This window comes from Xenopus laevis, chromosome 4L, assembly GCF_017654675.1.
Source record: "Xenopus laevis strain J_2021 chromosome 4L, Xenopus_laevis_v10.1, whole genome shotgun sequence".
Classification (NCBI taxonomy): Eukaryota; Metazoa; Chordata; class Amphibia; order Anura; family Pipidae; genus Xenopus; species Xenopus laevis.
In genome coordinates, this window is record NC_054377.1 from 153395260 (window position 1) to 153404866 (window position 9607).

Genomic DNA, 9607 nt, shown 5'->3' on the forward strand with positions numbered 1-9607 from the left:
CAGGATTCGGCCAAATCCTTGTGCCTGGCCGAACCCCTATGTAAATTAGGGGTGGGTAAAAAAAGAAACATTTGTTCCACTTTTTCCTGCCCCTAATTTGCATAGGCAAATTAGGATGTGGTTCGGTATTCGGCCTAATCTTTCACCAAGGATTCAGCCAAATCCCAAATAGTGGATTCGGTGCATCCCTAAAGGAAATCATAGTTTCACTTGAACTAAAAAAAAAAGTGTTTGGTTGAAGGTCAACGTCAACGGCCTTTGTTGTAAATGTTTTTATAAGTTTTACTTGAGCGTCAGAAGTACATCAGGGGCTTATTAACTAAAACCTGAATTAATCTCATTTTATCCAAAAAAAAAAAATCGCCCAAACTCCCATCCATAAAACTGAACTCATTTATAAATAATACTTCCGAAAACGCGACTTTATCAAACTGTCACTGTGAAAACTCGACTTTTATCAGATTATTGGAGGAAAAACCCGACTTTATTGGATTATCCAGTGCAGATCATGATGTGAAGAAACAATTTCTGAAAAAAATGTGGAATGTCAGGAAGGCTAGTAACATATTCAAATGGCTCAGCAGGCCTCTACCATTCACAGATTTGAGGTGACGAATATTCGAATTATTACTGTTTCTATGGTTTCACATTCGAATTTACATTCAAATAGGGGGATTACAATTCTAATGTGTCAATTTTGAAACTTGAAAATTCAAATTTGATTTTATTATTAGACCCTTGATAAATCTGCCAGTTTCATATGGAACAGCTTCTTGTAAACATGAATTCATTAAAAATAATAAAGTGCCCTTTACTGCAGGAATCTCCTCCTCCTTTATCCAAAATAAAAAGCAGACTTCCTGACGGCACATCCCGATATAATCGTTTAGGCTGAATTCAATATTTTAGAAATGGACTAAACTCTACTAAAGCCATTTAACTCTCTGTGTAATATTCATATTCTGCCTGTTTCCATAAGGAAAATATTTTGGGGCAGTAGAAGAAATCGACTGTCAGCTCTTGGCATTTAGGACAAACGGATGTGGGGTAGAAAGCTGCAATTTTGGAGTCAGAGTTCTGGTACCCGAGTAGAACCAATGTAAGTTTCTAAAACTCTCCTCATATTCTCGGCTTATGGATAATGTTTAATAGAGATTGGGGTCTACAGACCATTGAGCAGTTTCCAGGAGCCTTTTCAAGGGGAAGGATATCAGAAGGGTGTTCCCCACTGTGAAAGTTTTATTTAGTTCAAGTTCCTCAATGATTTTGTGGGTGCCATCGAATAAACAATGTCCATTTATGGCCCCAGAATCATTGTAGGGAGAAATTTTCAAAACATCCTATAACACTAACACTCCTTTCCCTCCTTAACTTCTTTCTTCTTCCTTTGCATGGGGGAGTGTATTTCCTGATACTAATGTGACTCTCTCTACTTCCTTTGCATGGGGGAGTGTATTTCCTGGTACTCGTGTGACTGTCTCTACTTCCTTTGCATGGGGAGTGTATTTCCTGGTACTCATATGACTCTCTCTACTTCCTTTGCATGGGGGAGTGTATTTCCTGGTACTCGTGTGACTGTCTCTACTTCCTTTGCATGGGGAGTGTATTTCCTGGTACTCATGTGACTGTCTCTACTTCCTTTGCACGGGGGAGTGTATTTCCTGATACTAATGTGACCATCTCTACTTCCTTTGCACGGGGGAGTGTATTTCCTGGTACTCATGTGACTGTCTCTACTTTCTTTGCACGGGGGGAGTGTATTTCCTGGTACTCATGTAACTGTCTCTACTTCCTTTGCATGGGGGAGTGTATTTCCTGGTACTCATGTGACTGTCTCTACTTCCTTTGCATGGGGGAGTGTATTCCCTGGTACTCATGTGACTGTCTCTACTTCCTTTGCATGGGGGAGTGTATTTCCTGGTACTCGTGTGACTGTCTCTACTTTCTTTACATGGCGGAGTGTATTTCCTGGTACTCGTGTGACTGTCTCTACTTCTTTTGCAAGGGGGAGTGTATTTCCTGGTACTTGTGTGACTGTCTCTACTTCCTTTGCACGGGGAGTGTATTTCCTGGTACTCGTGTGACTGTCTCTACTTTCTTTACATGGGGGAGTGTATTTCCTGGTACTCGTGTGACTGTCTCTACTTCTTTTGCAAGGGGGAATGCATTTCCTGGTACTTGTGTGACTGTCTCTACTTCCTTTGCACGGGGAGTGTATTTCCTGATACTAATGTGACCATCTCTACTTCCTTTGCACGGGGGAGTGTATTTCCTGGTACTCATGTGACTGTCTCTACTTTCTTTGCACGGGGGGAGTGTATTTCCTGGTACTCATGTAACTGTCTCTACTTCCTTTGCATGGGGGAGTGTATTTCCTGGTACTCATGTGACTGTCTCTACTTCCTTTGCATGGGGGAGTGTATTCCCTGGTACTCATGTGACTGTCTCTACTTCCTTTGCATGGGGGAGTGTATTTCCTGGTACTCGTGTGACTGTCTCTACTTTCTTTACATGGCGGAGTGTATTTCCTGGTACTCGTGTGACTGTCTCTACTTCTTTTGCAAGGGGGAGTATATTTCCTGGTACTTGTGTGACTGTCTCTACTTCCTTTGCACGGGGAGTGTATTTCCTGGTACTCGTGTGACTGTCTCTACTTTCTTTACATGGGGGAGTGTATTTCCTGGTACTCGTGTGACTGTCTCTACTTCTTTTGCAAGGGGGAATGCATTTCCTGGTAGAGATGTCGCGAACTGTTCGCCGGCGAACTTGTTCGCGCGAACATCGGGTGTTCGCGCTCGCCGGAAGTTCGCGAACGTCGCGCGACGTTCGCCATTTTGGGTTCGCCATTGTTGGCGCTTTTTTTTGCCCTCTCACCCCAGACCAGCAGGTACATGGCAGCCAATCAGGAAGCTCTCCCCTGGACCACTCCCCTTCCCTATAAAAACCGAAGCCCTGCAGCGTATTTTTCACTCTGCCTGTGTGTGCTGAAGAGATAGTGTAGGGAGAGAGCTGCTGCCTGTTAGTGATTTCAGGGACAGTTGAAAGTTTGCTGGCTAGTAATCGTTTTGATACTGCTCTGTTATTGGAGGGACAGAAGTCTGCAGGGGTTTGAGGGACATTTAAGCTTAGGTAGCTTTGCTGGCTAGTAATCTACCTTCTACTGCAGTGCTCTGTATGTAGCTGCAGTGGGCAGCTGTCCTGCTTCTGATCTCATCTGCTGACTGCTGCAATAACAGTAGTCCTTGTAAGGACTGCTTTTATTTATTTTTTTGTTGTTTTACTACTACTACTACTACTACTACTATAAGAGCCCAGTGCTATTAGTCTAGCAGTGTTGGGGAGTGGGACTGGTGTGCTAATCTGCTGCTCCTAGTAGTTCAGCAGCACCAACTTTAATTTTTTTTTTTAATATTCATTTTTTTTTTATTTTACTTTTTTTTATTTTACTACCGCTGTAGTAGTGTATAAGTTGACCTTTTAGGCATTATTTGCCCTGTAGGCATTATTTGCACACTGTTTTCTTCAACCCGCCATCGAGCTGTGTGACCTTGTTCCCATTCTGTCTAAATATCCATAATATTACCGTCTCCAGAAAAAACACCGGAGTCACTTTTTTCAAGCAGCCATAATATATTTTACGTAATCCGTATCCACCGCTGTAGTAGTGTATACGTTGGCCTTGTAGGCATTATTTGCACACTGTTTTCTTCAACCCGCCATCGAGCTGTGTGACCTTGTTCCCATTCTGTCTAAATATCCATAATATTACCGTCTCCAGAAAAAACACCGGAGTCACTTTTTTCAAGCAGCATTCATATATTTTACGTAATCCGTATCCACCGCTGTAGTAGTGTATACGTTGGCCTTGTAGGCATTATTTGCACACTGTTTTCTTCAACCCGCCATCGAGCTGTGTGACCTTGTTCCCATTCTGTCTAAATATCCATAATATTACCGTCTCCAGAAAAAACACCGGAGTCACTTTTTTCAAGCAGCATTCATATATTTTACGTAATCCGTATCCACCGCTGTAGTAGTGTATACGTTGGCCTTGTAGGCATTATTTGCACACTGTTTTCTTCAACCCGCCATCGAGCTGTGTGACCTTGTTCCCATTCTGTCTAAATATCCATAATATTACCGTCTCCAGAAAAAACACCGGAGTCACTTTTTTCAAGCAGCATTCATATATTTTACGTAATCCGTATCCACCGCTGTAGTAGTGTATACGTTGACCTTGTAGGCATTATTTGCACACTGTTTTCTTCAACCCGCCATCGAGCTGTGTGAGCTTGTTCACATTTTGTCTAAATATTGATAATATTATCGTCTCTAGAAAAACCACTTGAGTTACTTTTTTTCAAGCAGCATTCATATATTTTACGTAATCCGTATCCACCGCTGTAGTAGTGTATACGTTGACCTTGTAGGCATTATTTGCACACTGTTTTCTTCAACCCGCCATCGAGCTGTGTGACCTTGTTCACATTTTGTCTAAATATTGATAATATTATCGTCTCTAGAAAAACCACTTGAGTTACTTTTTTTCAAGCAGCATTCATATATTTTACGTAATCCGTATCCACCGCTGTAGTAGTGTATACGTTGACTTTGTAGGCATTATTTGCACAGTGTTTTCTTCAACCCGCCATCTAGCTGTGTGTATTATCGTTTCCAGAAAAACCAACTGAGTTTTTGTTGTTGTTGTTGTTTTTTTAAAAATAATGCCAGGCAAAGGCAGGCCGCCACGCAGAGGCCGTGCTAGGGCCGTGCTGCTATGCAATCCTGTGGCCCTAGCAAATTGCCCAGTTTTAAAAAGCCAATGACCCTGAACTCCCAAAATGCTGAAGAGGTAGTTGACTGGCTTACACAGCACACCCCATCCTCTACCGTTTCTAACTTTACCACAACATCCTCCTCATCCTCCACTGCTATGGCCACCCCACGTAACACTTCCTCCACCACCGGTGCCCCTTCTTCACTGGGGTCAGAGGAGTTATTTTCCAATGAGTTTCTTGAACTGAGTAATGCGCAACCATTATTGCCAGAAGAAGATGAAGGAGATGAGGACCTTACACCAGATTTAATTCTGGCAGAGAACACGATAGAGATGGACATAATGAGTGATGAGGAGGAGGTCCCCGCTGCTGCTTCCTTCTGTGATGTGTCAGAAGAAATTGATGCATCTGAGGAGAATGATGATGAGGAGATTGATGTTTTGTGGGTGCCTAGTAGAAGAGAGCAAGAGGAGGGTAGTTCAGATGGAGAGACGGAGAGTCAGAGAGGCAGTAGGAGAATAAGACTTAGAAGAAGCAGGGAGGACAGCCCGCAGGGATCAGCAGGGCAACAACATGTATCGGCACCTGTGTTCAGCCGGCCAACGCACCCGCCATTGCCGCCAATACCGCCAACTCCGCCAACTTCTACTGTTACCGCCAGATCGCACACTTCCAAAAAGTCAGCAGTGTGGGATTTTTTTAATGTGTGTGCCTCTGACAAAAGCATTGTAATTTGCAATGAGTGCAGTCAGAAACTGAGCCTTGGTAAGCCCAACAGCCACATAGGTACAACTTCTATGCGAAGGCACATGAGCGGCAAGCACAAAGCACTTTGGGAGCAACACCTCAAAGGCAACAGGCAAACTAAAAGCCACACTCCTTCTGGTCCAGCATCTTACTGCTCTACCTCTGCTCTCCTTGACCCGTCTGAACCACCCTCCACTCCGCCTTCCACCTTGACCACCTGTTCCCATTCCCAGTCATCTGCCACCAGCCAAGTTTCTGTGAAGGCCATGTTTGAGCGTAAGAAGCCAATGTCTGACTGTCACCCCCTTGCCCGGCGTCTGACAGCTGGCTTGTCTGCACTCTTAGCCCGCCAGCTTTTACCATACCAGCTGGTGGACTCTGAGGCCTTCCGCAAATTTGTAGCAATTGGGACACCGCAGTGGAAGGTACCCAGCCGCAATTTTTTTTCTAAAAAGGGAATACCACACCTGTACCAACATGTGCAGAGCCAAGTTACCGCATCTCTGTCACTTAGTGTTGGGCCAAAGGTCCATATGACTACTGACGCATGGTCCTCCAAGCATGGTCAGGGCAGGTATGTCACCTACACTGCCCACTGGGTGAACTTGGTAATGGCTGGGAAGCAGGGAATGGGTAGCTCAACAACAACAGTGGAGTTGGTGTCACCGCCACGGATTGCACGCGGTTCTGCCACCACCTCTACTCCTCCATCGCTCTCTACCTCGTCTTCTTCTTCTTCTTACTCTGCTGCTGGGTCCTCCTTCTCCTCCTCCACACCTGTGCACCCCCAGCTCCCCCTAGGCTATTCGACGTGCCAGGTACGCCGTTGTCACGCTGTCTTGGGGATGACGTGCCTGGAAAGCAAAAACCATACCGGATCTGTACTCCTGTCATCTCTGCAGTCACAGGCCGATCGGTGGCTGACCCCACACCAACTGCAGATCGGAAAAGTGGTGTGTGACAATGGAAGCAATCTGTTGGCAGCGTTGAGACTAGGCAATTTAACACATGTGCCCTGCATGGCACATGTGTTAAATTTAATAGTCCAACGTTTTGTCTCCAAGTACCCAGGATTCCAGGACGTTCTCACCCAGTCCAGAAAGGTGTCGGCCCATTTCAGACGTTCCTACACAGCCATGGCACGCCTTGCTGACATTCAGCAGCGCTACAACATGCCAGTCAGGCGTTTGATTTCTGACAGCCAGACTCGCTGGAATTCAACGCTCCTTATGTTGGAACGTCTGCTGCAACAACAAAGGGCCGTCAACGAGTACCTTTTTGAACTGGGTGGTAGGACTGGATCTGCACAGCTGGGGATTTTTTTCCCCCGTTACTGGGTGCTTATGCGCGATGCCTGCAGGCTCATGCGACCTTTTGAAGAGGTGACAAATATGGTCAGTCGCACCGAAGGCACCATCAGCGACCTAATACCCTTCGCTTTCTTCCTGGAGCGTGCCGTGCGACGAGTGACAGATGAGGCTGTAGACCAGCGTGACGAGGAGCTGGAAGCGCACGATTTCTGGTCGGAATCACCAGAACGAACCCAGGCACCTGCTGCAACGCAGGGAGAGGTGCCAGAAGTGGAGTCAGAGGAGGAAGGTGGCTTTGTGGAGGAGGAGGAGGAGGACCAACAGGAGCAGGCTTCCCAGGGGGCTAGTGGTGACCTTTTGGGGACCCCTGGTCTTGTACGTGGCTGGGGGGAGGAGACCGTGGATGATGCAGTCCTTGATAATGAGGAAGCGGAGATGGATAGCTCTGCATCCAACCTTGTGAGAATGGGGTCTTTCATGCTGTCATGCCTGTTGAAGGACCCCCGTATCAAGAGGCTTAAGGAGAAGGACCTGTACTGGGTCGCAACGCTACTAGACCCTCGGTACAAGCATAAAGTGTCAGAAATGTTACCAACATACCACAAGTCCGAAAAGATGCGGCATTTACAAACCAGCCTGCAAAACATGTTGTACAATGCTTTTAAGGGTGATGTCACTTCAGGAACTCATCAACATTCCAGGGGCAGAGGTGCCAGTAATCCTGCCACGAGCACACCTGCAAGGACAAAGCCCTTTGGCCAGTCTGTAACGTCAGACATGCAAATGTTTTTCTGTCCAAGGCAGCGCCACAACCCTTCTGGATCCACCCTCAAAGAACGCCTCGACCGGCAGGTAGCGGACTACCTGGCATTAACTGCAGATATCGACACTCTGAGGAGCGATGAACCCTGGACTACTGGGTGCGCAGGCTTGATCTGTGGCCAGAGCTGTCACAATTTGCCATGAACCTCTTGTCTTGCCCAGCCTCAAGTGTGCTCTCAGAAAGGACCTTCAGTGCAGCAGGAGGGATTGTAACTGAGAAGAGAACTCGCCTAGGTCACAAAAGTGTCGATTACCTGACCTTTATTAAAATGAATGAGGGGTGGATCTCGGAGGGTTACTGCACGCCGGAAGACTTGTTCTGACTTCTATGCAGCTGTCCTTTCTTTCAAGCCTCATGACTCCACACACAGCTGTCCTTTAGCGTCCTCCTCCTCCCTCCGCCACCGTTACAAACTAGGGTGCAAACCCTACTGGTTTAATTTTTTCTGGCCTCTGTGCTTCAGTGGCTGCAACCAAAAAAACTGGGCAAACAATGTCTACAAGGTCAACGTATGGCAAAAAATGACTATTTTCAGCATTTATATGGCATATTTTTTCTGGCAACTGTGCTTCAGTGGCTGCATCCAAAAAAATGCATATTTTCTGCATTTATATGGCATAATTTTTCTGGCCTCTGTGCTTCAGTGGCTGCAACCAAAAAAATGCATATTTTCTGCATTTATATGGCATAATTTTTCTGGCCTCTGTGCTTCAGTGGCTGCAACCAAAAAAATTTATGTTTTCAGCATTTATATGGCATAATTTTTCTGGCAACTGTGCTTCAGTGGCTGCGACCAAAAAAATTTATATTTTCTGCATTTATATGGCATATTTTTTCTGGCCTCTGTGCTTCAGTGGCTGCGGCCAAAAAAACTGGGCAAACAATGCCTACAAGGTCAACGACGTTGACCTTGTAGGCATTGTTTGCCCAGTTTTTTTGGCCGCAGCCACTGAAGCACAGAGGCCAGAAAAAATATGCCATATAAATGCTGAAAATAGTCATTTTTTGCCATACGTTGACTCAACGTATATGGCAAAAAATGACTATTTTCAGCATTTATATGGCATATTTTTTCTGTCAACTGTGCTTCAGTGGCTGCGACCAAAAAAATGCATATTTTCTGCATTTATATGGCATAATTTTTCTGGCCTCTGTGCTTCAGTGGCTGCAACCAAAAAAATTATATTTTCAGCATTTATATGGCATAATTTTCTGTCAACTGTGCTTCAGTGGCTGCGACCAAAAAAAATGCATGTTTTCTGCATTTATATGGCATAATTTTTCTGGCCTCTGTGCTTCAGTGGCTGCAACCAAAAAAGTTTATATTTCAGCATTTATATGGCATAATTTTTCTGTCAACTGTGCTTCAGTGGCTGCGACCAAAAAAATGCATATTTTCTGCATTTATATGGCATAATTTTTCTGGCCTCTGTGCTTCAGTGGCTGCAACCAAAAAAATTTATATTTTCAGCATTTATATGGCATAATTTTTCTGGCAACTGTGCTTCAGTGGCTGCGTCCAAAAAAACTGGGCAAACAATGTCTACAAGGTCAACGTATGGCGAAAAATGACTATTTTCAGCATTTATATGGCATATTTTTTCTGGCAACTGTGCTTCAGTGGCTGCGTCCAAAAAAACTGGGCAAACAATGCCTACAAGGTCAACGTATGGCAGTTGTTTAAAGAGAACAGTAGATTACTAGCCAGCAAAGCTACCTAAGCTAAAATGTCCCTCAAATCCCTGCAGACTTCTGTCCCTCCAATACAGAGCAGTATCAAGCAGATTACTAGCCAGCAAACTTACTATCATCTGTCCCTGAAATCACTAACAGCTCTCCCCCTACACTATCTCTTCCAAGCACACACAGGCAGATTTTTCAGATACATTTTTGCCCTTGATCCCCCTCTGGCATGCCACTGTCCAGGTCGTTGCACCTTTAAACAACTT